Consider the following 15512-nt stretch of genomic DNA (forward strand, 5'->3'; position numbering starts at 1 on the left):
ACTCTATCAGGACATATCCACGCTGACTGTGACTTAGGGCGAATACCCAAGCTGATGCTGCCAGGGCAGAGCCCAACTTGGTCCAATATCCTCCCTCCAAGAAGGACAAATTTCAGCACTTGAAGCGAGTGCATTTAGAGCTAGCTCACAGCATCTCCGCAGTCCCCTGCAGGCTGCAGCGCTGACTGGTAGCAAAACCATTCCTGAAAGAAGTTGACCCAGTGAGAATCTGAGAAGTGCGCGAAAGCCAAAAAACTCCACACTTTTCTGGTATCGTTCTCCTCCTTGTGTACTCAGAGCAGCTCTCACCTTGACCAAGCCCATCCCGTCTCCTCAGTTACATTTTCCAACTCTTCTTTTACCTGGCCTGTTGTTCCCCCAAGACGTGATGGCAAAAGGGAGCTTAAAAAGTAAGCAAAGATTAATTCCACAGATGCTGGACCCCTCTGCTTGCCCACAACTCTCCCCCTACCTACTTATCCCACTGTCGTAATTCAGGAGAAAGTGGTAGCTCAAGCACTTGAGCACAAGCATTGGATCTAGGATCCAAGCTTTGCTTTTGGCTCAGCTGCTGATCCACTGAGTCCTTTCAGCCCCTTGGATCATCCACATTTTCTTCCAGCCGCAGGTCAGCTGAGCAGCTGCTCTAAGACCCTTGAAGCACAGACAACACGCTAGATTTGGGGAAGAACTTTAATGGAAGCAAACCACCCAAGTTAGTTAGAAAACAGCCAACCTCGCTTTTGTATTTTGTAGGTCCCACAGGCTCCTAAATTCACTGGGCACCAGGGATGCCCAGAAAGCCCCAGCTGAGGCATTCAACCTGCATCCCTTGAAAGCTATGAACTAGCCCAGCAGAGAAATCAGGGTTTATAAGGCTAGAGAGCACATGTGCAAGGTGAACATCATCTACCGCCTGGTGATAAGGGCTTTTTCTTAGTCTTTCTGGGGTTTGTGCCTGCTTCTGGAACTGCATTTTATTTTATGTTAAGGAGATGCTGGGTAAGCAGTCCTTTGGCCAGATGCATGAACACTCCCAGGTGAATGCCCTAACTATTAGGAATGTTTTAAGCATGGCATTATCAAGTAATAATTTACTCATCCCATTTAGTCTATGAGGTCTCCTTATCGAGGAATGTTATTCATCAGTACCACTCTAGCTCTCACTCTAATTTATTTATACTTAATGGCCTTTCAAAGACATCTCTCCACATTACTTTCAGGCACAAGAATATATATGGGATATTAAATCACATCATGATATATGATGTTACAAAAATATTGCATAATTTATATAGATTATAAACACAAGAAAAATCATCCAATAAACTCTGCCATCAAATGTTCTTGAGGCTAGATTAAGGCTACATGAGGCCTTTTCATTTAATAAATCAATGAGAAATAATTTTATTCAAATCTCACCTTTGCAGAAGCAGCAAGCTGTTTGAAGCAGATAAAAGACTGGTATATCTGTACTGAAAATGAAGGGTATCTATCTAGCTAAAGCTCTAGCGCTGCCTTCTTCATATGGGTGAGCGGGATTTCTGCAGTGATGCCATAATCCTGCTGACCACAAGATGGTGCAACATTTTGGCCATGCACGAGTTGGGTGACCCGTTCAAAGAGCATCTCTGACCCTTGCACTGGTCCCCGCTTAGATGTTTTGAAACTTCAGGTCACTTTTGACAGCTGTCAAACAGTGTAAAAAATCCATACTAATGAAAAAAAAAAAAAAGGCTTTACTAGGTACTTCTTTAGAGAAAGTTTCTCTTTAGAGCAAAGTGAAGGGAGATTTTTTGCTTAGGAAGATTTTTGAAAGAAAAATAAAAATAGAAAAACCAATCAAATTTTTCAGAAAAAACAATTTTCATTAAAGGTTCAAGATCCATAATATGTCAGAAAAAAAACGAAAAGTAGTTGGAAAGACTGTCGCAGAGTTGCTCATAGGAGCAGTAACTCAAGTCCATTTCCCTGGACTTCTCAGTTGCTCTTCATCTGTCATGTTGTGAAACAATTGTGTTATGGAGAAGCAGCAGGAAACCCAGCATGGGGTCTGCAGTCCCTCTGTGGATCCTGAACATCACAGAAGGGTAAGGAGACTTGGATCTGCCAAATTAGATTTTTATAAGGGATAATAATATTTTGAAATCAGAACATTAAAACTTTCCAGAAAAAATATTAACGTCTTCCCCCCGCCCCCTTAAGAAAAAAGATTTTTTTTCTTTGAGGAGGTGAGGAAATCCACACTGCCCTTTTTGAGTTGAAAACATGGTATTTTTCAATGGTCAATTTTGATGGAAAATTCCCAAGCAGCCTTAGTTTTCATTTTTGTTCTGTGTGAACTACTTTTTAGCATGAAGGATGTGCAAAACAGACCCACGGTATCCCTGAGGCAACTAAAGCATTTGCTTAGATGGAAAAGGAATAGCAAAAAGATGTTTTAAGCCAAGATTCTTGAAACCAGATGAGTTATTCTGAATGCTTCACTTATTGGACAACCAGCCTGAAAGACCTTCCTCATTTTCACAAAGTGCTGAGGCGTGAGCTTTCATTCCCTAAAAACAGGTGCTTTTAAGAAGACTTGCATTAGGCTCCTGTAGAAATCGAACAGCAGCTTCTGAGTTGCATTTTTAACTGTTTATTTGGTCAACTTGCAGTGAAAATCAAAGTAGAGGATGAGCAACACATGACCCACCAGCAGGTCCCTCCAGTTTGCAGTGGTCTGTACCACAGCCCCCCAGCAGACAGTCAGTCCCCCACACCTCTGTCTGGGCAGTCCCTTCTGGTTTGAAGGGACTTTACCCTCCCTTTACCCTCCTGCTCTTGACCTGGAAGAAAAAGTTAAAAAATGAAGCAATTAAAAAACTTTTTCAAAGCCAAACTCTAAGCCCATACAATTTGCTGTAAAATACTCTCTTTTGATTACATCAATACGATATTGCCACAGGTATTTTTGCTCATTTGTTAGTCAATGACAAAACCCCTATTAACTACATGTAAAGACTGCCTGTTGCCTTCCAAGACCCTCTGCTCAAACCTCCAACTTTTACAAGCAAAAAAAAAAAAAAAGGGCAATTTGAAGTTGAAATATTTAAAACTCCAGTATTTGAAAACCAGAGTCAGGTGTACAGAAACACAAATAAGATGGTGAAGGTGACATTAGCCAGTAAGAATTGCACAGAAGCATTTAATCTGTATTCCCTTTTTGTGGTATCTCTCTTTAGTGATGGAGGGTTTACCAGCTCAGTTTGGTACAGCTGTGGCTGATGTGAGGCGAGCTGGGGTGGAATATCCATTACACGTTATTTCAACACTCTGAAACAACCTGACTCAGTGGCCCAAGCCTTGGGCTGGGACCCCAGGTTAGAGTCCTGTTCCCATCATGGCCACCACAAGCTCTGAAGAAGTCAAAAAGCCTAAAAACATATTTCTAAAGAATACTGTAGCAGGCACATGAAGCTATACGGCACTGAAATTATCGAACTGTCACATAACGTTTGGAGTCGTTGCCCAGGAATCTACTCTATCTTCCATCTACCATTTTGTAAGCATTTTACCTTGCACTTTCAGTATAAGTATCATTGGCTTGGACATAATTTACCTTATAATTATCACAAGAGATGTTGTTGAATCCACACACACACAGACTGTCTGTAAAGCAGCAACAAGAAAAGTTATTGCTTACCACTGAGACATTAAAAAAAACCCCACAATAAAAACCCAAACACAGCAAGAACTCAAAGATAGAGATACATGTTGGCAACCATAACTGAAATACTACAGCCCTCCATAATACCAATGTTCTGCTTTGCAAAACAAGTCCATCTGCTGAAAAATAGCAATGACTGCCACGACCTGACGGACAGAAAAATCAGGAGTAAATGAGGCGCATTAATTTTATAGAGAAAGATAGACCTTTCTCAAGTCTTCCTTCCCCCTTCAGCAGCAGTGCACCAGAGGGCAGGATTTAGCCTTGAATACACGGTTTGGGGCAAGTTTTGCTTATCCCCTGCACAGGGAGGGTGCATCAGAAGAGCAGGATGGGTGGCTCTGCTGCACAAGAAGATGGGATCAGGGAGCCTCTAACACAGGACTGCAGCTCCTGCTCTCCATTGCAATGCCAAATTTGACTTCGAAGGCAGACTCTGAAAGGCAGCTGGAGATGAGCCAAGTTCCACAGCAGCCAAAATCTTTTTGTGCTATATGGTTCATTTCTCACAAGACTTTCTGCAGCCCCAGAGTTTCAGGGCTGGCCTCAGAAGAGTTCAAGCACAGCTTGTGGTAGCAAGATTAGGCTGTTCATCTACCGAACAGAACACCCTTGTGTATCTTATGGTCCATATTTTCCTACTGAAGCCTGGTTTTAGCTGCATATTAGTTACGGTCTGAACTTAGATTAAATGTGGCTCTGAGCATGTTCTCCTTCATCTCATCCTCAGAGCCTGTCCTTCAGACTCACCTAACCTGGCTATCCACCTGGGTCGCTCCCTTCCTCTGCTCTTCAGCTGCAATCCCCATCTCAACCCAGTGCTTCCCACCTGTGAGCAGAAGTTACAACAGGATATCCAACCCAATCAACTTCAGAGAAGGGCCTGGTGGTTGGGTCATGTCTATGGCCCCCAAAAAGGGGCTGCAATTGATTGAGGGCTGTGATTGAGGCTGCAATCAACCCTTAGACTGTACGTGCCTTAGATCAACCCTTCCATCAACACAAGAAGATGACATCTTCAGGCACCCCCAACTAACTCCAAGTTAATAGTGTCTACAAAGCCTGCTGCCAAGGGCTATCAGACATCTACAAAAACTGTTATACCTGAAAGTACCCTTATAGTGCAAAAACTGAAAATAGACATTATAACATAGTCTATTTTACAAGGCATTTCAGCCTCTATGTCTGCTATGGTTTAGCTGGGGTTTGAGGTTTTTTGTTTTGTTTTAAAGCAGGCTATGTTATCTCTCCAGGAGTAGTTACCTGTGGCATTGCTGCACGGGAACAGCTTTTAGTTACCTGGGAAGACAAGTGGGGTATCCCACAGCAGGTACATTCAGGAGAATTCATAGACAGCAAGAAAAAAACCTTTGAGATGACAGATTCTCCCTGCATCAAGGGCAGCAAATGAAGCAATCATTACAATAACAGTTACCAGAAGAATTAATCATGTGTTGCTGTGCAGGTGTAAGTGCCTTCTCTTTATTTTTTTTCTTCCCTCCTGCATGCTGTTTCTGGTGTCTTTATCAAACCATTTACAGAAATAAGTTCTTTTATATGAACTCCTAAATAAAAGTGTAAATCATATAGGAGCTTAGAGAAAACTTGACAAGAAGGCTCTTGTTAACTTAAATGGATCAATATTTAACAGCCAGTTACTTTGAAACATAGACTCTTTCAGCTCTCCCCCCACCTCCATAGAGATCAATGAGGAAAAATTTGCACTATGATGCTTTATAAGAACTCAAAAGAATTCATCAATAAGATGAAAAAGCTTGCAATACAAGCAGACACTACCTAATTCTAATTAATATTAAAAGGACACTGTCCAGTCTTTTAAACCAAAACCACAGTGTAGCTTATGTACTTAAAGTTGTAAAACCTCATAAGGAATGTGGTCTCTGTTAATTACAGTCTGTCTGGGAAGGGGAGGGGAAAAATAAGTTGATCCTTTTAGTGATGAATTATTTAAAATGAAAAAAATAAAAACAATCAACTGCAGCATAAGAGTCAAGCGTTACACATTAACCTTGCACTACACATGGATAGTTCTATAGCAACGCACACATACTTTTAATTTGACAAATAAGTTAAGCCACTGGTGTGGTCTTGCTGACAGGTTACATTTAGAGTTAATCAGTGCTGGACTGATTGGGGGGTATGTTATTAAGATAGTTGCTGCAAATATAAAACTCTTATTTTCTTCATGAAAAGTTAGATGGAAACATCATTCAGCATTAGCAATCATTGCAATCGCATGCTTATTTGTTGCAAAGGAACTAGATTCCAGTTGTTTTAAAGTCACTGGGCCTGGTCTTACATTCTTTTCAGGAAAAGCTTCTGGTTAGGCCATCTCAGGATGGCTCTATTGGATGGTAAAAGACAGTAAAGGAGGGATCAGGATTTCTACAGATGCTGTGTCCAGTGCAGATGTGATCCAAAGCGTATCCACATGCTGAGAGTGCTCAGCTGAATCAATAGTGTGCACAGCTAACCTAAGTCTTATGGTCAAAGACTATCAAGAGTGACTCAGCACATGTTTCTTTAGTATTACAATAAGCAATGCAACTGCTCTTACTCTTTGTTCTAAAATGTTGACTACAATAAATGAAAACACTTACCCATTTGACACTGAGGGCCATACCAAGATCTTGAAAACAGAGATCTTAAACTAAACATTAGAAATCACCAAAAAATTCCACCTTGAAAAACAAACATTTGCTGAAATAAAAAAGAGAAGTGAAGCTCACTAAAAAAACCCCACCACGTGAATCTACCTCCAGACTGCTTCCCCTCCCACCCTTTCTTTTTCTGTCTACAGTTCATTTTGGTCCTTCCATAGTGTTACATTTCTCCTCTTCCAAGGTAATAAAAAATATTCATATTTCTCTTGTACCATGCAGCACAACCAAGACAAAGAGTTTACTGTTGGAAGGAGAACACTGGCAAAATCAGGAGAGAAAAAGCCACACAAACATTAAGGAAATGAAGGTCAGATGCTCAGGAAGGGAGCTTTCTGGTCTCTAAAATAGGGCAAGACTCAGATGAAGCATTTGTTCCAGCTGGGATGTTTGTAACAGCTGTCCTTGGTTTGGGTCTCTAGTACAAGTTGGCTTCAGGCTGCAGCCCTTTCCTGGGTGAAGAATTGCTGCAAGTTTCCATCCCTCCTCTCCCAGGCTAACTATTTACGTGAATCTCATAATAACTCCAAGACTCTTAATTCTCCATCCAATCTGCTCAAAAATGGCCAGTTCCTGCAAAAGGTTTTAGGGATGAACAGGCCAATGTATATGTATAAACAGAGATGTGCACCCAGACATGCACAGTATGATCATATCTATATCTACATCTATATCTTTAGCAAACTGAGTTGAAGGATCAACTGCGTGTCTGCCAGTATCTAGCTCATTTCTTCTCAAGTTGCTAATTCCTGATGATGATGATATAGATTTATTTTGAGTCTTGCAGTGGGTGATCTTAGTTTCAGCCTATTAAGTTGTTACTCAGCTACTTGTTCTCTGCATGACAAAGTCCAACCCATTTTGACCACTGGAGGCTAACCAAAGACTTTATTCTTACTGAATCTTACCTTTGGAGTTGTGGAGTGGGTAGGAAATTTAAACTGCAGTTCATCTTTGGCTAGTTTTCAAGTTTCATATAAAAACATAATTTTAATTCAGAGTTTAGAGCTAAGCAGTTTTTAGCTCTCTGTGACAACTCAAGTGCAATGTCCAGCATTTCTGTGAACTCAGTAAACTTTACTGAATAGGGAAGAATCTGTCAACTGAACAGGAAGTTCTTTATACTGTAAATGGTTATTAGGGTACAGAAAAAGTAAGTTAAACTTCTGTAGCAATCTGATTTTAGGTCAACTCATGTAGTCAGAAATTATTACTTTAAAAGTCTCTGAATAGAAAAATAAATCAGAAAAATAGTAGAGATTACAAGGATTCAGTCACTCCTTTTATTTGTGTCAGCAAAAAATTGAAATTCAACAGATTTTTCTTGCTGGACTTATACCCTTTTAAAAAAAAACACAGGTAAAAATGCAGTTTGTATATATAAAAGCACTGGCTTTACATTCCTTTTCAGTTTGTTTGATAAGAAGGTAATACCATTTCAGCAGAGTGTTGAATCAGCTTGTGCTTTTTATAAGGTCTGGGAAGTGGCAGACTAGAATTTTCTCCATTCTAATTCTGTTTTCGTCATGGTTTTGATTTGGTTTTCCCTTCAGATTGATTTTCTCTGGCAGATAGATTTGCCTGGAATCTGATTCTGCCCAACTGAGACAACGCTCCAATTACCACTGCATCTAACTATGCTTCTTGCAATTTTCAGTGGTTTTACCCTCAAAAATGCTTTTTTCCCCTGTAAGAGGTGGAGACACCCAAGGACTAGATTCAAAGAAAGCCTCAACACTCACTGCTGCCCTCTCACCTCACCCCAGAGGTAGTGAAACATGAGACACCTTTAATTTAAATGTTAAAACTCCCAAAATGTCTCAAGTTCTCTTTCCGGGGTGAGTTAGGAGAACTGCCTGGAGAAGATGGAGAAGGTTGCGTTTGTCCATCTGCCTCTCACGCCCTGGGCTAATGGGCATCTTGCTGAGGCTGGCCTGCAAAAACAAGCATCAGTTGTTGCATTCCTTCAAAACCTGGCTTGAGTTGAGTGTGTGCTCTCCATTTTTCAGAAATAAGCAGCTTCTTAAAGCACTCCACCAGGATCTGGGGGACCTGGGTTCAGCTTTCTTTTTCATAGGTGATTATGGGTGCATCTCCTACCTTGAGACTAAAGGTGAACCTGGGATGTGTATGGGGTTCCTTTTTGGGGAGGGAGGGCTGGGAAGCAAGAAAGTCACTCTTGTTTGCTCTTGTTGCAGCTTCTCCATTGCATTTTGAATAAAGGTCCTCCAGACCCAAAAGCATGGCGCAAGTGGCTGGTGGTTTAGGCACTTGCTTGCAGTGGTTGAGGAGAAGTAGGAGGCCGCTAGCTTGCTCGCTACCCTCTACAGACAGTGTGTACTAAAGGATTTAATACGCTTGAAGGTGATGTTGGTGCCTTATGGCTACTGAATTATCCAACACGGGCTATGTGTGATACATAAGCCTTGCCACTACTGCAGTCTATCCTTTGTAAGGCAGTATTGATCTCTGCTGTATTTCTCAAGGAAAGAATAGAGCTCAGGAATTAATCCTGAATGGAGGAAAATGATGCATTAAGTGCTGGGACTGTGGAGAGAGCGGGATTTAAGAAACACATCTGTCTGCGGCATCTCTTATCGGCTGGTGCAGACACCTTCCTACTCGGGTTGTGAACTCCCTTCTGAGGCGTTTGCTTTCCCCAGGCATTGCATGGGACAGTGAGATGATGCCAGGCCAATTAGAAGTCCAAGGGCCAAGTATTCAAATCCTTCATGGGCCTAGTGGACCAGGGAGACTAAAAGGCCATTCCCACCTCTCAAGACATCCCTAGTAAAGCAAGTAATTGGACCTGGGTCAGCACTCTTCCCCACTAGACCTGTGAAAAGGAATCAGTGTAGGAGACAATAGGCACTTTCTCAAGACAATGATTTCGGTGAAAGATACATCAATGTAAGGCCACATTTGTTTAGCGCTATATCATCAATAATTAGTACAAATATACAGAACCTTATCAGGATAGAGCTGACTCCAGTAATACATAACCTTAATCCTTCCTCAGGACTCGCACAAACATGTGCATGATGACTGTTACAACTATATTCTGTCATGAAGGTTAAGACTTCTTTTTGTCACCGTGCAGCTCTGCTTGTTTTAAATTACATTCATGCCCATGATATACTAGAATTCTAATTATTATAATTATATGTTACAGGTTATTAGTTTGTATGCTAAAAAAATAACAGGAAAGAAAGCGGGAAATGTCTCTTTCCTGCCCCATGTGTTACGAGTTAGCATGTAATATATTTTATTCCTAATTAAACTGTGGCTGGGCCTTTTTGCAGTGCTTCATTATCCAATCTCCACAAAGAGGCATGGCCCCATCAGTCTTGTGATGAGATGCCACCAAATAAAGTTATTATGCCAAGAAGCAATCTAGGGAGAAGCTATTATCTGGTTTCCTACAAAAGCAGTTTCTAGTCTTATTAGCTTGCATAATATAGTAGAAATTGAACTTATATAGCAGAAATTGAACTTAGAAGGGTACAATGAAACATGCATGCCACCCATTTTTCAGCGTAACTGTAGGATGTTAAACTTCCTTTAGAGAGAGCAGAGCTAATAGTCCAAGATCTTGAGGTGCACAGTCAGCATCTCAGTTGAAGACAGTGGAAGAAGTCATGCAGTTATGAAAAAAAAGGTTATACAAAAGCCATGCTGAAGTCTATTTCTCACCCAAATTTGGTAGCAAAAGCCAGCAGGCCTGAAAAGAGACCTGTTATCCCTGTACATAATTGCAAGTGCCTTCATAAGCTGTTTATTTACAAGAACAACTATTGCCCTTCCATGTGTAAATCTTGTCGTATACAAATGGATTACATGATTTGGCTGCACAGTGGTGAGCTTCCATATGCATAAATATGCATTAGGGCCGGGCTTCAGATTAGAGAAATCTGATCCTGCGAGGTCTTACTGAGCTCTGCAAAACTGAAAACTTTCATTACCCAGGTGTTGCTTTGAAGTATTTTGACTGAAATTTTGCCTGTGGGTTTACGTGGGAATGAAACAAGAGGAAAATTTGTCCTCTTGGAATGTTCTTACTAGGGGCATTGCTACCATGTCAGTCATATGACAAGGAATTGTTGTGATAATTTATTCTGAGAATTTAGAAAGTGCAGTGAAATTCCAACAGAAGATTTTGTAATGTCCAGCCAACATCAGCAGCTATTCAGATTTGAAGGCAGTTTATAAAATGATGCACTGGGGACAGATTCATTGAGTTAGAACAGAAAAATATTTAATCACGGATGTTTAAACATGAGTATTCACTTTCAAGTTATTCAGATAGGGAGAAAAAAGAGAAGGGTAAGAGAACATGGATGGGGAAGGGGATAGGAAGGGGGAAGAACATTTGGAGCCTTTTTGCCAATTTGGGATTGAGATGTGTTAGTCAAATAAACCAGGTTTCATTCTTAAAGATGAAGCACACTCAGCAGTCTTGCGAGAAAAAAACCAAAACCCCCTCGTGCCTCTTTCATGGGACTTTGCTGGTTAACAGCACCATTGATTGATTGTATTGTGATTATTTTGTTCAGTCTCATGTTTTGATGTGTGATTTAAAACTATGTTCCATGGGAGGGTCCTACCAGTGTCCTGTATTATCTATGGTTATAGCCACTCACAACCTCTGCTCAATGGAGTGCCTCAGTGTTTGTTACGATAAATATCAGGCCACTGACCGTAACATCTCTGTGTGTTGAAATTCTTACCTTCACCAGAATGACATTTAGAAAGATGTAGCTTTGGCTTCATAAGAAAGGGAGGAAGAAAATGAATGCAGCTTTTGGAAATAGCAATGCTGGAGAAACTTCTCTGGCTTCTTTCAGAAATACCGCCGTGCCAATGTAATTCATGACCAGTCATCATACAACAATGAACTGTGGGTTTTAACACGTGTTTATACCCCTATCTGTCTGCCATCATTAAGCTTGTGCTTAAAGGCTTTGACACCAGTCAGATCCCTTTTTTTGAGCCATGCATGAGCCTGACCCAAAGACTGTTTGAGGAAGAGTCAGCTCAAGACATCTGTCATCAGCCCACCATGCTGGGAGGCAGGAGATAGTACAGAGAAGGGAAAGGATTGCTGAAGACTTCCTAAAATGTGAAACACTGTACCCTAGAGGATTGAGTCATACGCATCTAGGCATTGTGGTCACATAACTCAGTATGGCCATAACACTGCATGGAGCTATGAGAAAGTGTGAGGCCAGGATTAAAATCTGATACTTTTAAGGGTCTGTGATTGCTTTGTGTTTAATTTGATTTGTAGATAAACCCCATACTCTTCCTACATTAGTTCCCATGATATCAGTAAGCACAAGGTCTTCTGGAGAGGCCTGCTTGGCTGTGGTGTTGTCAACAGACCGTTGGAGCTCTGAGGTTGCTAAGGGACCACAACTCTCCCTGAAGAACTGTAGGAACAGAAAAGGAAAAGCAGAGGGAAAGACACACCCCCACTCACAGACAGACATGTGGAGAAGGGAGAGAGGCATGTCTGTGACTTCAGACTTCCCCAAGAAACCTGAAGGATCCCCAGGAGGAGAAGGTTGCTCTCCAGAGGAGTTGGTAGAGCAAAGGAGACAGAATGAAGGAATTCACTGGTTCATATTACTCTGGCACTGGTCACAGCTCTGGATGCTGCTGGTGAAATCTCATGGTAAGCACGTGTGAAAGGAAGGCCCATTGCTCATGCAGAAAGGCTCTGCACACAAGCTGTGCAGGAGAGTGAAAGGTGGTATTGCAGGGGAAGAAGGGTCCAGAACTGAAATTCATCCTGAAATTGCTGTCTCATGAAACCCACCCTCTCCTTTCAGTTTGGGATCATGATGGCCAAGGAGCACTGCAGTTTAACACTCTGGTTCCCAACACTACACTTCAACCCCTCCTCTGATGTGTGGATTTTCAGTGCACGCTGTCTTAGTCTTCAAAATCACCTTCATAAGGGAACACAGGTAGGAAATAGCCACTGAGGTAACAGCTCATGTAGTTGCAGGGCTACATAATCAAAAGTAACACAACAGCAGTAAGTCAAAATACTTCATCACAGTGAACCCGTCTCTCCCTAGGAAGTCCTCTGGATGATACTAACCTTGAAGCTGACATTAGATTTACAGCTCAATTCCCTTGGGTAATGATGCTGATTACATCCATACTAAAAAAGCAAAGTAAGTTCACTTCCTTCCCCTCTGTAGCAAGACTTCACTCACGGCTATCACAAGGAAAGCCTATGACAGGTCCCTGAATTGCTTTAGACAGTCGGCAGCTGCAGAGCTCTTTCTAAAGGATAGAAATCTCTCCACTGCTCCAGAGCAGCTGACAGCTGAAGAAAGATGGTCAGCTAAATTATTTGTTGTAGCCACTCCATATACCAAGATAAGTAGAATCATTAAACTGATTTATAGTGCTTGGGTACCCAACTGCTTTCCTCCCCAAAATAACATCTGCAGAGCAGGTACTCAATTGCTTAATGAAATGAAACAACCATCCTTCTATTGACAGCGATATTACCGAAATGTAAGCAGAGGGATCCCAAATTGCCGGTTTAAGGCACAATCACCTTTCACATGTGACTTCAGTCAAAAATCCTGGGGCACATACTGACAGAACTTGCTGGGACTAGTATTTACTATGGGACTCATCTGCCTAGCAGTGGGTAGCTACAGTGGAGTTTTCTACCTCTGAGTTACACTAAGGGCTCACTTTCTAGTCAATGCAGATCTCATCTATCACTCAATGGGCTCTAAGACATGATAATCTCACTGTAGAATAGACATCTAAAATATATCAGATGAATCATCTCTGAAAATGTGTATTTCCCCTTAGTTTATCTAAAACTGCACTTGCAGCTAAGGTTGCCTGAGAACCAAGAAAACCAAGCACGTAGTAAATCCACTTAAATGATTAGCAAAATCCTCAAGTACTTTATCCATGCTGTTAGGCAAAGTCCCTGCCCTGCTCTAAGATCTTCCACTAATTGATACATTAACAACTTGCACACTTAAATCAGAGGGTCAGTGGTCACCAGGTGAGTCATGACGAAGGAAAAGGGCAGGGAGGAGGGCTTTTCAGGTAGCTTTTGTTGGCTGTCACTAAACTATTTATTCCCAAGGCCTTTTGATAAGCAGGGTTAGAGAGGCTGCTGATAATTTTCAATGACATACTAGCATTTGAATTAAAACTGCAAAGCTCTTGGTTTCTTCGTGTTTCCGCAGGCATTTGACCACCATCAAGGCTGGGAACAAGTGCTGCTGGTAAATACACTTGACAGGGAGCATTCGTAATCAACACAGCTCAGCACACCCTTTAAAGGATCATTTCTGGATGAGATTGCCTGAGGCGATGCTGTTCAAGTACATTTACACTACATATAAATCTGATGCAAGATCTCTCCTCCTTGCAATGATCCCAAAGAGAGCGTGAGTTTTAGGGGCTAGGTGAGACACTACTCAAGGTGGTTCATGAACAGTAACCAGATTAGGACTCAGACTGAGGGCTATGATACAGACTTAGTGTGTGCACCTTGGGGCTATGAATGTACCAGCATATCTACTATAAATGTATTATTTAGCATATATAATAAAGCAGGTCAGGCAGTAATCTCTGGTCCCTAGTCCCTGTGGCACAGACTGGGTTGTGTGCACCGTGCTTGGGGCTAGCTCCTGTTAGAGAAGACCAACAACATCCACACTATATAGGACATGGCTCTGGGCTTACTGGAAGCTGTTTTCAGGGAAGGGAGCGAACAAGGGAGCCTTGTCCACGCAGTTTCCAGGGCACTGTCTCTGGAGAGTACAGCCCTAGAACCATGCGAAATTTTGTGTTGGAGAGAGAGTTAGGGAGGTCCATGGGAGAGCCAAGGAGCCAGCTAATGACCAAGTGGAGTGGAAAATCAGAGTTCCATTTCTTGCACCCATTCTTCAGACCTTATATTTAGCTGTATCTGTGAACTCTGAGAGACCATAGTTAGACTTTCATTTCAGCATACCAATATAAACCTAATCTGGGAGGTTACTAGATTGAGCAATTTCAGTGATTCACACAGGAATACTCACTATTTTAAGTATATGTTTAAGTACCTTGTCCTATTGAGTCTTAATGCCTTATTCTGAGAAAAAAAATGTGGCGTCTAAGATAACACAGCATATCAGTGCTAATCCACAGTACTTCTCCTCACATGCTTTGGCTAGCTGTATTTTAAGAGAGCCAGACTGCTTTCTTTGGGAACAGCAATGCAGCCAGCTACTACCATATGCTGTGTGGGTTCCCTCTTTCCGCTCCTCAAAGGAACTGACAGCCTGGCCTGGCCAGAAAAACAAAACAGTGTACTTACACACACAAAAAGAGGTTTTGAAGGTTTTGTTCAGGATCAGAATAAAAAATGAGATTTTACGTAGGAAAATTCAACAGAGAAACCTCAGAATAGCTCAAAACCTGGGACATTGGTGGCCCACCTTCCCACTTGAGCCAAAGTACCATTCTCCCTTTGGCCACGAAGGAGCTTTGGCCATTAGGATATTGACTGCTCCAAACAAAGATATATGTTTTATCCCTTTTGTCTAAGAGTCAACCTTTCTGTACTGGAGACATGGTTTTGACTAGCCATTTTCTAATGAAAAATCTTTTTTTTCCTGGTATTCTGTGAGGCTGAACATTTCAAATTACAGTAGCTGACTTGTGGACTATCCTCTTTCCTTAAAAAAAAGCAGTCAGCTCCCACTTACAGATTCTCAGATCACCACAGACTTGATCCCACCACCCTTGTGCAAACATCCACACAGTGACGTTAGTGGGAGTTGTACGTGTGGAGAGCTGAAAAGCTGTACCTGTTAAATATCTGTATTGCTAATGTGAGGATTACTGTTCTGGGTTTCACATAATGTCTTTGTTCCTTTTAACTACGTCGTCTGCTCTCCCAGAGGATATAATTTGGTTAGCTACTTAGCTGACATCAAAGGTGTTCTACTGAAGTCTACAATGCCAACACTTAACTGAATTCCTGCCCTCTTGAAAAATGCATGTGTAAGATAATGCACTGCTGAGTGCAGTTGACTCTTGGCTACCTGGGCTGTGGGTTATTCATGCCAGAGCTTCAGAGCTGGCTCAGC

Source organism: Aquila chrysaetos, chromosome 3 (assembly GCF_900496995.4).
Source record: "Aquila chrysaetos chrysaetos chromosome 3, bAquChr1.4, whole genome shotgun sequence".
In the NCBI taxonomy this organism is placed as follows: domain Eukaryota; kingdom Metazoa; phylum Chordata; class Aves; order Accipitriformes; family Accipitridae; genus Aquila; species Aquila chrysaetos.